General features: G+C 38.1%; 1 long non-coding RNA gene across 2 annotated transcripts in view; it reads right to left on the reverse strand.

Annotated features, from left to right (window-relative positions):
* Nucleotides 1–17,388, reverse strand: part of LOC115610404 — a 201,952-nt gene that overhangs the window by 44,674 nt on the left and 139,890 nt on the right. The gene's annotated exons all lie outside the window — the stretch shown is intronic.

Consider the following 17,388-nt stretch of genomic DNA (forward strand, 5'->3'; position numbering starts at 1 on the left):
TTAAGGAGAACAAGCAAGAGCACTTCAGTACAGATTTTTTGTGTTACATTCTTAGGTCTTTTGGGAAGTGAAGTGGAAATGGAATATTTATTACTTGTAAGTTTTTATTTGTCTCATTTTATTCCTCAGATCAAAGTCAAAATTCTTGGTGATGCCATAAGCATCTTTACAGTACCTAGGGATATCAGAGAAGACAACTGCCCTTTTTTCCTGTTGAGAAATACCTATTTCTTCTCCAGTAAGTACAAATCTAACTAAATAAAGTGTTCCAGACATCCTTGCACAATGGAAATTCTTATGGCAATGGCAACTCTGTGCTTCATTTGCTGACTCTTTGTACTATTATCCTTACCGCGCACCAGTGGAATGGAGGCGGCAGGGATGCACCCAGCCATTACGACTCTGACCTCTGGAAACTGGTTTACTGCTTTCTCATCTCAATTGTGCCTTAACATCTCTGCTTAGAAAGGTAAGTGTTAAAACAACAAAGATACTTGTTTATATAACCATAATGAAATTATCTGGGTACTTTGTGTGAAGTAATAGTTTATTAAGATATTTTACCATACAACATCTGAAAGAGATTACCACTGAACGCAAAAGGGCACACACGGGGCAAGCATAACAAAGTACACCAATCTGGAAACAATGACAAAAATGTGTCACTTATCAGTAAGTTATGCACGTGCACTCACTAGCCAACCAAGTATGCAAGAATTTAAAGCTTGTGGCAGATCCAGCGGCTGAATGAAATCTAAACAAATAAGAGGCATAGCAATGGGAAGAATGACCTCCCACTGTATGAAGTTTAAAGCCGGTTATTGCCAAGAGACATGCAAAGCTGTTGGACTATGCACACAGCTAACCCTTGAGATACCTTGGAGCCAGCCCCAAGATAGCACTGGGAAGGCAGATGGAGGGTTAAAAGACAGCCTGCAAACTGCTGCCAGCTGCCCCAGCTGAGCCGGGACTCAAAGCTCTGTGTTCTGACAAGCAAAGCTGGGACTGAGCAGCCTTCAGAGGGAGATGAGTCCAAACACCTCTTTTGATCTTGTTCCTCAGTGGATGGAGTCAAGTTTTGCAACAGCTGAAAACTTTCAAACACTTTTTCATTTGTTTGTAAGATCACTTGCTTTTTGTTCACTGCAGAATGAAAACTCATTTTTAGCTGGGAAGTATAAATACTAATTGCCAGTCTACTACTACATTTTTGTACTCCCTCTTCCACCTGCTCCCTCACTCTAGATTTCTGTGTTAAGCCAATTTATGATTGAAATGTCCTAGGCTCAGGCGTGAAAACATTTTACAGTACCAGTGTAAGCCAGACATAAAGGTACTAAAAGGCTAATTGCACAGCATGGTATTTTAGACCATCATATTTACACCCCCATATACTACCATTACACACGTGCTACCACCTTTATACAACTCCATGTATATATACTGTATTAGGGTTAAACAAGGTATGATTGTGAACTAATAACCTAATTTGAGGAGGTTGAGCAGTCCCATAAGGAACCAAGAAAAATCTCAATAAGAGTATTTCTGAATAGCAGTTTCTTTCCTGTATTAACACTAAGCCTGCTGTGGAATAAAATTTATTCTGTGTGACAGAAATGCTACCTGCATGTTATTTTAAGTTCTACCTTTCCATCTCCCCCATACTCCTCCTCTAAGAATTTCAAGATCAGGTCTGTATTTTAGAGGAGAAAATCAAACACACACATGCACAACCCTCCTGTCCTCCACCCCAAACCCTAAAACAGACTTCCAGATTCCAGAAGTAAAGGTGTGAAAGCAAAGAAGCAGAGGTAAGCACCATCCCCAAACCCACCAGAGGCAGGCAAATGCAAAACTCACACCAGTCATGTCCCAGCTGTGGTCTGAACTCATTCTTAACTCCCAGATAACCGGGAAATGAACCATAACAAGTCATTTCATAGCTAACATGCACAGTAAAATCTCTACTGATGTTCAGTTGCTTGCTCATTAGATTGCCTTTAGTGAAAGCCCTCTTTCCAGGTGATCATTTATCTTCCCTTAATAGTCTGAACGGTCACAACTCTCACATTTTATAAATTCTCACCATGAATTATCTTGGTGCAACTTTACAAAGTATCTAAATGAACTACTGTGTAGTTCTGACAACAGTGAAATTTCTTACTCCTTTGTGAAGGTTTCTTTCATTTTTGGCATGATCTTTACATTCCCAAACTTGACAGACATAGTAATAGTTGGTCTTGGCATTCACTGTTGTGTGGCTCTGGCTCATACACTCATGTACTTTGTTTTAAAGAATTCCCTCTGGCCATTACTGATTTTCAGCATGATTTTGTTTTTAAATAGTTTCATGCCAAAATCCAAAATATGTTGTTACAGAGGCACGAGATCAATGTATTTTAATACTTTACAAGGTAATTCACTATCAGTTCTTTAGAATTCCAAAAAAACATTTTCTTCACTTAATTTTGCTGCCCTCCTCTCTCACATTTACTTCCATGTCTTTCCTTGTATGATCACCTTTGGCTGGAAACCCATTTCTCATTCGCACACTTGCTATCTCCTGTCCTTTAAAATGTTTTTATTAACAGGTGCATAAACTTGTTTGTTTGCAATTCCAAGAGGCTTATAGACTACCTGACTCCCCCCCTAATAGCATGCAGTGGTATCCTATCCTAAGCTGATGACATTGCACTTATAATACTCGATTCACACAATCAAACAAAACGTCTTTTAACGAGGGGGGAAAAAAAAGAGACAAACAAGTCAAGAAGGGGTAACGAAGGAGTTCCCAAGGTCTGAGAAACAGTTGTATTAAATCTGCAGCAGAAAGCCCTACCTTCCTCCACATAAATGAGGCTGCCATGCATAGTTACCAAAAACATCACAGGCAGCTATTTACACACATTTCTGTGAAGAGTCCAAGGACAAGGCACAAAGCTGTGCAAGGCTGACCCTCAAGTTAATAGACACCAGGAATTAAAATCTCTCTACCATGGCATGTTATACAATTTGAAAACTTCACATTCATTTTTGGGGATGACAAGAATATTAATTCTTCATTCTACATTCTTGTTCTAGGTCATTTTCCAGTATCACCCATACTTACAATTAAACTAGAAATTAATACCATACCTTTTGTTTGTTGTACAGAACTTCAAGGCATTACTTTAACTGTTATTTTAATTGTAAGCTTTATCAAAATTTTACTACTGGGTAAGTACTTGGTTGTTACTTCACTGTAAGCAAGTCCTTGAAAGTTATACTCATTTCTAAATCCAGTTATAAAAGAAAAGATGAAAGGGATTGTGCTCCTTGTGTGGCAGAAACTGAACGGGAACTCTTCATACAGCCATTTGAACTGCTAGTGCTCTGGAAACAAGGATGTAAAAGTTGAAGAAACTGGTTTTTAACAGATTAGCAGAATAAGTCAAATGGAAAATTACAAGAGTCAAGGAATGTTAGTTATATAGGAAATAATGCTCCATCGACCATGTGGATTGTGCAAATAAGGTTCTACTTAGTGAATGTACTCGTTTCCCCTCTACTAGCAGCTCAAATGACTGTATAAATAGCAACTACTGGTAAATTCAACTATCACTTTTTAAAAGACCAGTGTTACCATGGCAACTCTACAGCAAAAAATCATGTGAAGTCACGATTAAAAAGGTCAGGAAAGCTGGCCTTACATTTTGCTTATTTTTCCACAGTATAAGAAGGGGGGTAACTGTGATGTTTGCAGATAGGCTAGAAACACAACTGGGGAGGGAGAAACTGTAACAATGGGATGCTCAGCTGGCAAATACAATGCATAATCCAAACTAGCTAGGAGAGGCAAAAATCTTCTGATTGTTGTTGCTGGCATAAATCCTGAGGTCCAGTAAGAAAAGCAAACCAGTACAAATTCTAGGATAGGGGTTGTTCAAACATCCAACTGCAACCTAGGCTGGGTTCTGAATGAATTTTGCTTTTATACTCCAGCTATGTTAATACATAACATCTCCCACATTCTTTTGTGAAGCCAGAGAAGTCCATTTTCAGAACGGACAGGACAGCACAGTGGTTTAGCTCTTGGCTTGATTCTGGGGCCTGGCTAGCTCAGCAGGTCTGCCACTGGTGAAGTCCTACCGAGTGGAAAGAATTCAGGGGCTTCCCGGGAGAGAGAAGAGAAAAAAATACAAACCAACAAACCTGTCTTGCCTTATTCTAAAGACTTCAAACAGGTGGATATCAAACTTCCAACTCAGCTTTCTTGAAAGCCCTACTGAAACCCAAAGGCTTGTTTCCCTAAGGTGGGCATTAGGTGCCTTTTAAAGTCTATAGCCCTAAGAAATACAGTATTGCACATTGCAATATCTGCTTCTTTGGTGTCTTTGGTACATAACAGACTTTTTAGTCATTAGTGAAATGCTACAGCTAAAATCAATGTAGAAGAACCTTTTTTTTTTAAAAAAAAAGTTTGTACATATGTAGATAAAGAAAAGAAACACAACCCTGAAACAGAAGCACTGTGAACCCGAAAGACTGATCACCAGCTTGGCACCAAGTAAGATGGTAGTATCGATATACATTAACAGTGCTAAAACATACTTACGTTTATGCTTTTCTTTCTACAGCCTGCCCCAAGAGTAGCCAATACCTTTATTTTTAGAATAGCAACAGAGGTGGGACATAAATATCCCAGGAAACTAGCAAATATTCTAACCAGGCCCTCTGCAGCTGGACAACCTCCCTTTTTCCTCCTCATCTATGAAAAGGATTGGTTATCCTGTCCACAGTCACCATCACCTCTGCTGAAGTATGAGGCACAAGCACATTGTGAAAGCTCTCCTTTCAAGCTAGGAGGCAAGGGCATTACTTAAATAGTTTGTCACTTAGTTATTAGCAGGCCACAATGAAGGCACCAAGATTCATGTATAGCAGCACAAGACACATGTTTTGAGGCAGTTGGTGATACCTAAATGGTGGCTGTAGTCATTCAATTTCTTTTGATGACCTCACAAATGATCAAATTGACCCTTAAGTCATTCATATATAACTTTAGAATGCACAACAGTTCTGAGTAAATGTGATCCATGTTTGTGCTGCCAGTACCAGATAGAAATCATTGAGATGTGTTTCAAGTGACTGATGCTGGACTTCAATGTATTTTTGGGAAGGCACAATATTCCCATTCCCAAAAGGGTAAAACACAGAGATAGAAGGAACTCATGGTTGTTGATTATGTATGTTGTATGGTTAGAAACTGAAAAACTGGTTCTTGCTGAATAAAACCAGCTGCCTCCACAGATACTTTCCCTGATGAAATAAGGCCATGTTCTTACGTTAGGCAAGCTTGTGCATACCAATCATCTCAATCACATTGAATTAATATAAAAATGCATACTTAGGGTGGCTCAAAGCTGGATCTGTGAAATGTCACATCTAACTTTTTCCTGTGTAAAATAACTAATCCAGAATTCTAATATATTGTCTCAAAGATGTGCCAACTTGTATGTCAAGGTTGACCTAATTAAAAAAAAAAAAAAAAAAAAAAAAAACAAACAAAAAACAAACAAAAAAACCCCACGAAAGCCCACTTGCTTCAGTCCTGTTAGAAGTTCTCACTTGAAGTTTCCGAGCATATTTAGAACATGTTTAGAAATGTTTTGGCAAACCCTGACAAGGAGCAGTAGTCACTTAACAAGTTTCCATGCAAATGGAGCTCTTTCCACTGAAATTGAAGCAAGATATTAATTTTTCCATAAAGATCAGTGACACCCTTTAAAAGTCAGAAATGGTCTACAAATCATGAACTTCTACTTAAGCTTTGGATATTTTAGTCACTAAAGTATTAACATTGGGGGGGGGGCGGGGGGGGGAAGTAAAAGCAAGACCAAACAATCAAAAAGCCCCCCAAAACACACCACCAACAAGATGCCATAATAGTTCTAAATAAAGCAAGATTTCTGATTCTTAAGGATATTATTAGCTTTACCATGGTTCTTTGACCTTTTATTAAAGCCAAGATGAGGCCCCCAAAAGGGAAAGAAACTACAAAAAAGTGGCAGATCTTTGCAGACTCGAGAAGGTTGTGTGTTACTGTAGACAGACAAGGCTTTTACTCACCATGGATATTCCATGAAAAAGAGGAGAGCAATACCTGGCAGGTTGTCTCCTTTCACTTCTTCCTGGTAAGAAAGTCTTATGACTTGCTAATAAAGTGCGTTTATCTGACAAGAGTCCTGCCATTTACAAAATTCTTTTTAATGACTATTTCTTCCCGCCCCCCCCTCTGAAAACAAGTTTCTCAAAATAAGACTTTTAGAAGTCATAATTTATCTAAATTTAGTTTTCAGGACTCATTTAAAAATAATTGAACATTAGAATCACAGAATCATAGAATCGTAAGGGTTGGAAAGGACCTTAAGATCATCTAGTTCCAACCCCCCTGCCATGGGCAGGGACACCTTGCCCTAAACCATGTGGCTCAAGGCTCTGTCCAACCTGGCCTTGAACACCGCCAGGGATGGAGCATCCGCAACCTCCCTGGGCAACCCATTCCAGTGCTTCACCACCCTCACTGTAAAGAACTTCTTCCTTATATCTAATCTAAACTTCCCCTGTTTAAGTTTGAACCCATTACCCCTTGTCCTACCACTACAGTCCCTAAGGAAGAGTCCCTCCCCAGCATCCTTGTAGACCCCCTTCAGATACTGGAAGGCTGCTATGAGGTCACCACGCAGTCAAATAGTTTTCATAGCTGAAAACATTCATTACATGAAACAATATCAACTTGAATTTCTGACATAGTGCTTCTAAAAGGTTTTAATATGCTAAGGATGACCAATGTGCGATAGAAGATTCAGCGCAACCAAAAAGACTGAAGTACCCCAAACTGAAAATTCTGTGCAAAAATACACCATCATTTATAGCCCTAAAATATCCATATGGAAAACTACTGAATGCTACATTGTAACTGCACATGGAAGCCACTAACGTGGCTTAGTATTTAGCTAAAATTTGCATATTGAGTTTTAATAATAACAGTCACTGCATAGGAACCACGCTGGTTATTGCAATTCCTAACTTAGATGCATTAGTACAGCAAAGGTTTCCCAAAAAAAAACAAAGACACCACCACTCCCACAGAAAACCAAACAAACCACAACAACCAAAAATCACTCTTCCAGAATAAGCAAGTACCCAATGCTAAATTACCTCAGTTCTCAGGCAAAAACCTCTCTCCTTCCAAAAGGACAACACTGTTACAGGTATGACACTTATCATTTTAGTCTTCATTTACCCTAACATATCAGAGAAAAAAATTAGGCATAGTGTACTCTCATCCCACTTTGGGGATGAGAGAAAGCAAAAAGGAATGAAAAAACACACTGGGGCTTTTTTTTTTTTTTTCTTTCTGCAGGTACTTTTGGTGGCAATCGTCTAAGGCAAGTGTGACAAACCTACAAAAGCTTTGCTACAGCAATGTCATTACATGTCATGGCATTCTACATTTGACATTTATTGAAGTTGTCTTCCTGGAAATGGAGCAAAAGATTGCTGCAGCTCACAAGAAATCACAACCCTTCAAAGAAAAATACAATTAAACTTTGCTTTTACTTTTAAAATTAGGTCTTGTGGCTTTTCAAGTAAATTAAAAAAAAAGACTGTTCAATAAATAGTAATGCACACAACTCACTAATTAAAGAGACTATGGGCTTAAGACTATGGGCAATAGATTTGGTGAATTTTTAACATAAACTCAAAAAAAAGCCCCAGGCATGATTTAAGAACACATTATATTAAGAAAGTATGTAGGCATAGGCATATGCAAGGAGAATTAATTTCATACATTCTCAGCACAACTGAATTGAGAGGTTAACAGTATTTCTCTTTAAATAAATTACCACCTGGTCACAGCTTCACTTGTAGGAAATGAGTCATGAAGCAATGGTACCATGGTAATGGCTGACTATCGTTCAGGTTATCTAAAATGCAAAATGCTACAAAACATAGGGAAACGTTATGCTTAAGTACTTTGTGATAAAATAAAATCTGGGAACATTCCAGAGGACAGTCTTTCAAGTTCCTCCAATCTCTTAATTGAAATACAGACAAAGCCTAAAAACCGATAGATTAAAACTATGGTGATGGTCAGGTAAATTTATTTATACACAAGGTCATAAGGCGTATCTCAGGCATTTGTTAATACTGCACCCTCTCATTAAAATCTGTTTCTAACAGTCCTGTTCTAGTTTCCAAATTTTAAATTATTACAGAAATTATCTGTTACCGACTAAAAATTTGACATTAAATCAGACTCTTTAGAGGAGGACAAAAGAATCTACTGTGAATTCATCCTTGAATCTGCCAGTCCTGGTCAGGGTTAAACATTCTGCTACAATAGCACAATATATTATACAAAGCTACTTTTACATATATGTGAGAGAGAGATATATGCATGCTAAATATCTCTCTATACATTTAGCATTAAAGATACCGCTCTATAAACTCATGACAAAGGCAAAAATTACCACTTCTTTGGCCATGGCCATGCAAGAGTCTTAGAGGAACAGTTTAGCCAAATTCTTTTTCAACACAATTGGTTCAGCCTTGTAATTATGTTTTTCAAGGTATCTATCCATTCTGGTTTCCTGAACTTCATTAGTTTTCCATATCCATTTTTATATCAGTTCCACTGCCTTTGGTTAAATTATTCTCCATTCATTGCCATACATCAAGCCTCAAGTAACTCTAAGTCAGACCAATGATTCAGCCATGTAAATCAATCAAAGTTAAGCTGCGGATCACGTAAAAGGTCTATCTTTTATGGTTCATTTCAGCTATGAAAACTATTTGACTGAGAGAAGGACAGTTACATTAGGACACCTATGACTTTCACTGGAACCAATGTGCAATACTGACTCTTCAATGAGACGTATACAGCATGTATGCAAACTGGTGTTCTGATATCTTAGCCAGGATAAATTCACACAACTTCACTGGCTTCCAGCTCAGGGGTTGGTAAGTTCAAACTCACACAAAAGAAACTGTAGGAAAGGCAGTTTGGGTTGATAGAAAAGGACTTCCTAACCGCCTTAGTTAAACGAGTTTATGGGGTAATCCAGCATTTCTTTTTCTACCCTGACATTACTTTCGGCCGGGTAAAAAGTTTCTGCACGCACAGACTACATTTGGGAACTCCTTGGTAAATAAGCAGCCAGTATTAATTTCTGCACAATTTTCATCAAGAGAAAAATAGCTTCCAATATGCAATATGTATTTATATACACACACATACAAACATACACTTACACACACACCCCCCTTCCCTTCCAACTCTTTAGCACACATCTTAGGAAAGGCTCCTAAAGGAATCTAATCAATAGAGATCATAAAAATATTATTTTTCTGTTTCCCTTTACTCCTGGGAAAGGAATCTTAAAATTCAATCTTTCTGCCTGCTGAGCTCCTGACCTCTTTTTCAAGTTGACAAAAGATACTGCAGGAACTCAGCAGACATGCAAGTGCAGAAAAGCATCCTACACAAGGAACCATTCCTGAGCCTTTGAAACAAAAATATACGACTGATTGATGAATGCACTCAAATTCTTTATCTGCCCAGGTCAACATCTGTCATGTAAATAGCCACATATAGACACAGCCCTGACAACAATCACACAGGGATCTATACAGCAACAAAGTCCTTCCTTACAAATAACTGCAGGATCATATCTAAAATTTCTCGATGGTGGTGTAGAAGATCAAAGGTTATGATTAACCAAAACAACATTGGACCATGGAATACAGAATAATCTCAGGTAGCAGCAGCCTTCTGCATTGCGATTGAAGGAAACTGTTCACGTTTCTTACTGCATATCTGACAATAAACAGAATTAAGTTTCAGTGGAAGTATACTGTTGTTGATATTAATTACTAATGCCGGTAGCCCCATATGAAGCAGCGTAACTGACTTGTATTACATGATAAAAGCAAGAGAGAGAGAGAGAGACACTAATATCAATCCAACAACTATTATTATGGTATGTAACTATGTCATCTTCACTCAGTAACATCAGAATTTGGGAGTAGATCCTCAGTACATTGTCACAGAAAGTGAATTTTACTTTAGGAAAGACATATTAGAAGTTGGGACACCTCCACTCCTTCCTCTCTCTCACCCCTCACCCCCCTCATAAAATTAGTTATCTGTTTGGATCTTGACCAATACACTATGAAAGGCCAGTTCCGGCAGAATTTAGTCTAAAATAAAATATCACAGGCCCTACCTCCACAAGGCAGTCACAGATAGAAGCACACTCAGACATGTGCACTAAACTAACTTAATTTGAAACACATGGACCTATTATGCCCTTTTAGATAAATCCTCAGGAACCAAAGATGTTCTTCAACACAATTCATACAGTTTCCCAAATGCATTTGTTAACCAACCAAAAAATATAAATTACTTCTGTATCAATATTTGGTAGAACTGAGCTGAACACTACTGCAGAAAAAGAGATCCCTGAAATACTGCTGGTTTCATGCCTTTTACTCATTCTATGAGCAGAGATAAAGGCTCAAATAGTATACAGCATAGGTCATAGGGCAGAAACTAAGGACCACTACAGACTAACACAGGCTACACCAATGAACAGGAAATGGACAGGCTGTGCATAAAACCACAACTTTTTACAGAAAAGGAGAAGTTAAAGGCCATAATAAAATACCTCTAAGTAGGGCTTTTAAATGTTTGTATGATGTTAGAACATCTGTTTGTATGTTCCATTCATTACACCATAATTATTATTAACACATAAATACTCATACATTAACTAGTCTGGGATATAAAAAATATCCTGTCAATTTCTTAAAGGAAGTGATATCAGAAAAGCGTCTGCAGTAAATCTGCCAGACATTCTGGAAATAAACAATTTGCCACAGAAACCATGGAAAATTCCACCACCTTCTTCTAACTATTGATAATATTACTTAATGGGAAGCACTGAGTCACTGAAATTTATTTCACATGCAGAGAATGAGTCTGTGGTAAACAGGTAAGTCATCTGTTTACATAGCCAGACACTTGCGGGGAAAAAAAATCCTTTAGAATTTGTGCGGCGAGGGTGAGGAGGTCAGCGTGTTCCCAGTACCCAACCTGTGTTTTCCAAAATTCATTATAGAGAAAAATAGAGTACTCCACTTCTGAGTGGCCTCAAAAAGAAAAAAAAAGCCCTACCTAAAAATGAGTTCAGGCTATTTTTTTTTTCCTCTGAAAGAACTGTATTCACAGCTTTACAATGGCCCTTAGAGTTACTGAGAATGAATGGAGTAAAACTGAAACAGCCTACCCCTTAAACTGAAAATGAATTAGAAGATGAGACACATGAATATTTTCTGTGTTAAGTATAACCCCTTTTCATAGCAAAGCAAATTAAAAGACGACATTCAAAACCGAGAACGTCAACAGATCTATTCAGAATAGACGTCAAGTCCTGAAAAGCAGTTATAACTTAAGAGATAAATATGATCATAAAGAATTGATTCTGGCAAACAGACAAATAAGATGCCGCACATATATCCTAACTACATAATCAACCATATACATGTGAGTGCACACTAATCCAATAGGTAGAATCAAGACTGATAAAGCGGTATGCTTCAGAGACAAAACATGTAATTTTTTAGTTTTTCTACACAGTTATCTTCAGGTAAGTATAACATCTACAAAACATTCTGAATAGCATTTGTTGGTGGTTAATGATCTTGATGTACAATATCTCATGCTGCTGCATCTCATGCGACCCCTCTATTGCATGTGGTAATTTGCAGGAAGGGGGATGTTTTGCATCTACTGAGAAAAGGAACAGGGAGATGGGTATGCAATGCAAGTAGTTATTTTGCATAAATGGGCCCCATAAAGCTAACATCTTCTTAGTAGATTTTGCTGTAATTTAGGTGGGAAGGGATACAGTAGCTCCTTCCTGTCTCCTTCCATTCCCTTCTTTCTAGACAACAAATCTGTCATATTTATCAGTGACATGGGAGAATGCCTTGGGAACAGCTAAAAGTTTCAATGGCTGTAGGCAGGCCTCCATTTCCACACAGAAATGGTAAAACGTCAGTCATATGCACAGCAGTAATAAGAAATTTAGTATGGGGAAAGGTGCAATGAAAACATTCCCCATGTCATGATGTATATTTTTCAGAAAACATTACCACTGATAAGTCAATGTTTCTCAAAGGATAGAGATGGTGCTACAATACAAAGTGCATAACAACAAAAAGGAGATGCTGTCAGTGTATGTAACTGGGCGTTTGGTTTAGATCACAGGGCAGGAAAAGAGGAACATAGCTGTTAAAGAAGGCATACCTATGCTTTGCCTCTAGAAAACTCCAGAAAAGAGTATTTTAGAGAAATAAGTATTTGCTCTTTTATGAAGCCTTAGTCAGAAAGCAATTATTTGTTAAAACCAAATTTGTTCTACAGAAACACTACAGGCTCCCTGTGACCAAACTCCATTGTGCACCCGTGAGAGAGACTGCAGCCTCAAAGCCTAGCCACTGAGTGGAGAACAACTCGCAATGTCCACGATGGGATATGGTCTAGAAGAAAGGGCTGATGAATATTCAGCCAATCTAGAAGGAAAAAAACAAAAAAAAATTTAAAAATAAAAATAAAAAAGCAAAAAAAGAAAAATATTTGTTTAGCAAAGTAAGGCCCCAAAATTTTCTTTTCATTTGTTAACAATGGCAGGAGGCTAAGTCTTTGAAAAGAAAAACAAGACAAACCCTTCCATCTTTGAGAAAACTTGAGCTGAGCCTAACACCAGTGAGAGAGCTTCCACATTCAACCCAGCTCCGTCAGTGACATTTGCAGCACGTGAAGCAATAACTTCTAGAAAAGTATTTTTAGGTACACTGTGTGCTTTATACTACTATATTACAGTCATGGTTTGCCAGCTACTCCAACCAAAACAAGAAATACTGTTGGCACAGGAGTTATTTTAAGGCACTAACTAGAGTTACACAAAATTTAGCAGGAAGAAAAATGAGTTGTCTTCTCCTAGTTAGAGAATAACAATAGAAAAAAATATTCTTGAGCATTGCCTCCTGCATTCCTTCTGCCTTGCAGCCTTTCCTCCTTCATTTGGTCTTAAATTTCAAACTTAAAGAGTTAAGTCTTGTGCCACAGAGGTAAAAAACCCAAAACAACAACAATGAAACTAAAACCAACCAACTAACAACAACAAAAAAAAAAAAAAACAACAAAAAAAAAACCCCACAAAAAACAAAAAACCAAACCCCAAACATTAACAAAGCTATCAAAAGCTTTCCCATTCTGGTATAGACTCAAAATGATGTCTTTTGAGCCTGCCCTACCACCCCCCTCCAAACAGCCAAAAGCAGTTTTCAATGACACCCAAAACTAACACTTCTGACCATAGGACTAGTGCAAAGGTGCATCAGTATTTTTACAAAACTTTGATTACCTTCTACAACGAACAAAATGTAATCAATTTTGATTGTGCAACTGAGTTAATTTGCAGTCATTGCTTCATCATTTCTCTCCTTCTCTAAGGCTTGAAGAGTCTAATATTCCTTGCAATATGTTCCAAACTCCCTATTCTTACAGTAGCTATTATTTCTTGTTAAGAGGAAGGAATCTTGATTTGCAGATCAAATAAACAGCATACATTCTATTTTTGTAGAGCCAACTCATGTAGCTGTAAGTGTTCTTCCCAAATTAAACCACCACCACCCCTTCTACCCACAAGCACATTCATTCCCCAGTTAGAACTAAGTTCTGAACTCTCTCCCTTCATGGTTGGAAAATGATCCTATGCATCCAATGAAAAGATACAGCGAACTTGTGATTTTTTCTCCTCTCTTATGGAGACTGTTGCATAAAAATTCATAAATCTCACCTGGACAGCACAGGACCCTCATACCTCCATGTCTTTTTCCCCACCTCTGTGTCCAGAGGAGCTTTTTAAGATTTAGTTTCAAGTTTTCCACTATATTTAACCAAAATTCAGATTTACTAACTTCATATAATTGCTTTAATATCCTCAAATAGTTCCATAAGTTTTATAAATATTTGGTGAGTTTGGTTAATATGATGAATTCAGATCAAATATACCTGGATATAAACAAAACATGATTATTTATTCATTAAGATTATTACAGAAAATAAGAGTTGGATCTCATTTATTTCAGGGTAAATCTATTAATGAAGAAGTCAGAATAATTCCACAGAGCAAACCTGGGGAACAAAGAAATTCATATAATCCAGTTAGAGTTTTCCTTGCTACCAACATGACTGTTCCTATTCATCTATGAATGCCTCTGCTACACAGCTAAAGACCAAAAATACAGCCAGACCCCTCTCATCTTGCCACATATTTTATTTATATTTAGACTACAAACAGGATTTTAGATATTTATCTCACAAGGATTAATATGTCTCCACCATAAATGTAGCTACTGTACTGCAATGTAAGTTATGCAAGTGCTCCATAATAAAAACATAAGTATAAATTGCAACTGATTAATTCAAGGTGCAGAACTGGAGAATGGACTGCAAAATCCTTCCACAGATTTCAAAGTGACAGCCTTTCAGACCCACTCTACTGTACAGTTGGTCACATTGCAGAGTTCAGATTTAGATTTATTAACTGCTTATGCACTCTCAAAAGACTTACTCATCAGCATTTCCTTATAAAAGCCTTATAGTCCCACCTTCATTTAGATGCAGAGAGGAGAGATTTTTCAGCCAACACATTTGCCTTTTTCTGATCCATCAATCCAAGGCCCTGTCTGTTCAGGAAAGGCCTCCTATTCCAAAACCCACTTAAACCAGCACACAGTTTCCTCAACTATCATATCTGTATGTCAGATGGTGGAAGCCATACTACAGCACAGGCAGGAATATTTTATGCTCATCTTCTTTATTCAGAAATTCTCTGTTCCATGCCAGGGATTATTCTCTTCCACCTCCCCTAAATTACAGCATGATTTAGTAAAAGTTTGTACAGAAGGAGCAAAAAAAGATCACCCTCATACATGAAATTAACTCTGCTGTTTGCAAATATTTTTCTTTTTAAATAGCAAGAATGTTTATTTCAAAAATCTCTGTATTTCAGAGCTATTTAAGAATTCTTTCAGGATTAGTAATTTTTGGTCAGCAGAAAGTCCACAGAATTTAACGAATCAAAGTTCTGGTCAAGCCCAGAATTCCTGGCTACCCAAGCCGCCTCTTTGCAGAAGTAATGAATAGTAAGATTTAGCACAAAGGCTGGGTTCCTAGACCTTGTCATTCATCCAAGTTTACCTCTGAACTTTGCAGGAAACTACTCCTTAAGACAGAAATGGTAGTCCTCATCACCAGCCTGCTCCATTAGGCCTCGGGTAGTAAATGAAGTACACGCCGTCATACCTTGGCACTGAGCCTTTTCTGAGGAAGAACACATCAGACACCCAACGGCTCATCTGTCTGGTCTATATCTCAATTCTACTGCAGCAATAGTTTCTGCAAACGTTTCTTCCTCCCTTTCTGGAGATACTACTGAGCTGTCTGCTTGTGACCCTTTTGGAAAACCACTGAAGACAGCTGTGCTGTCCCAGGGATGTACCCTTTACGTGCAGCAAAATCCTTCGTGCTCCATGACAGGAAACCACAACAGATGTTACAAGACCACCTACACCAAAGGACTGGGAGATGATCTCAATGTTAAAGTGTCCTATGACAACTGAAACTAGAAAATTCTGCATTGAATTCAGCAGGGTTGAAAAAAGCAGAGTTTGTATTAAAAAAAAAAAAAAAAAAAAAAAAGGTGATTTTTACATGCAAGTGGTCAGTTTCTAGACCTGAAAGTTTATAACCACTAGCAAAGTGGCAACATATAAAATCCACACTGCCCAACACCCTCCCATCATTAAAATCCTGAAGTTTGCTATTGCCACATGTAAAATGAACAGTAAATTTAATAAAATGGCTTAGTAAAGTGCTGGCTTTGGAAGATCACTCTTTAACTTCCTTTCTACAAGCGGAGGACCTTGCTATTCTACAGTAACACAGCACACAAATTAGTTTTAATTCTCACTCTTGGTTTCTGTTATAAAGATAAATCTGGAAGGAGAGACCATTTTTCTTATCCTTCAGTGTATTTGTTTTGACACACACATAGCTCCTCCTTCCCCACCACTGTCCACAAAAATACAGGCTTGCATTGTTCTGCAAAGCCTTTAAGATTTTCCTACTCTTTAAATATTTCATAGGTTCATTTTTAACTTGTTTGACGTCATATTCTATACACTGAAGCCCTTTCATCATTACACTTTTTTTTGTGAATGCTGCAGTGTGAACATTGTAAATGTGACCATATGCAGATGCTGTAGCATACGCAGCATGTGGCAACCTCAGCTACTGTGTACAAGATATTTCAGAAAGTATTTCTAGTGGAGTGCGCGCACTTTGTCTCCAGCTTCCAGACAACCTATCATATAGCACTCAGGGCAGCCAGGACTTTTATGAGAAACACATGGGAAGTGAAAGTCACGATCTACTTAGTAACTAGAATGAAAAGAAACTTTAAAAACAGTGGGTCCCGCTTCTTCTGCGTTTTCCCTGAGAAGCAGAAGTCATGCCACTGAAGTCAGTGCAACTACAGCAATGAAATCCTAATGTTAACCCCAAAATTAAGACTGCTACATAGCCTTGATAGTGATAGCTGAATAAAGAAAATGTGTATTTTGATTCAGAGCATTCATGTGAACAGACCCATCACAACTGCCCCGTCTGCAAGCCAGACAGTATTTGTCCCCACCCTTAACAGGTCCAAGCCACAGAGGTTTGGGATGGTTGAGAAACATTATAAAACTGTATCTGCATTAAGGCTTTATCCTCTGGCCTTCAATGGTATCACACCTCCAGCAGTGCTGCACTCTGTATTTACCCTACTGTCCTATCCCAGGTAATAGTTGGCACTGGTGGCAGTAAGAGAGAGAACAAAAGGCTGATTGACTCCAGGGAATTCACTGGACAGCCAGTCCCAGGTTAGGGGAACACAGAAACAACATTTTAAGTACTCTCTCTTCAACTGCAGCAATCTTCTAGCCATTAAGAGTTTTTCCTAAAATACGCAAATTGTAAGCCTTAGAGGTAGAAGTCAGCTTTATAACCATCAAGCAGGCAACATCTTCTTGTGAGCAATGAGTCAGCTTTTAGTTTCAACTTCAGATTAAACACCCACTGAATATAGTTTGGCTCCCAAACTCTAAACTGCTGTACCTCCTTGCAGGAAAGACACGCAGTGCTTTACAGGCTTTAGCACAGAAATAACTACTTCAGAAGTGCTGGAAGAATGTACTTTCTAATTAGTAGCTCAGCACAGATGACAACTT

Source organism: Strigops habroptila, chromosome 7, assembly GCF_004027225.2.
Source record: "Strigops habroptila isolate Jane chromosome 7, bStrHab1.2.pri, whole genome shotgun sequence".
NCBI lineage: Eukaryota > Metazoa > Chordata > Aves > Psittaciformes > Psittacidae > Strigops > Strigops habroptila.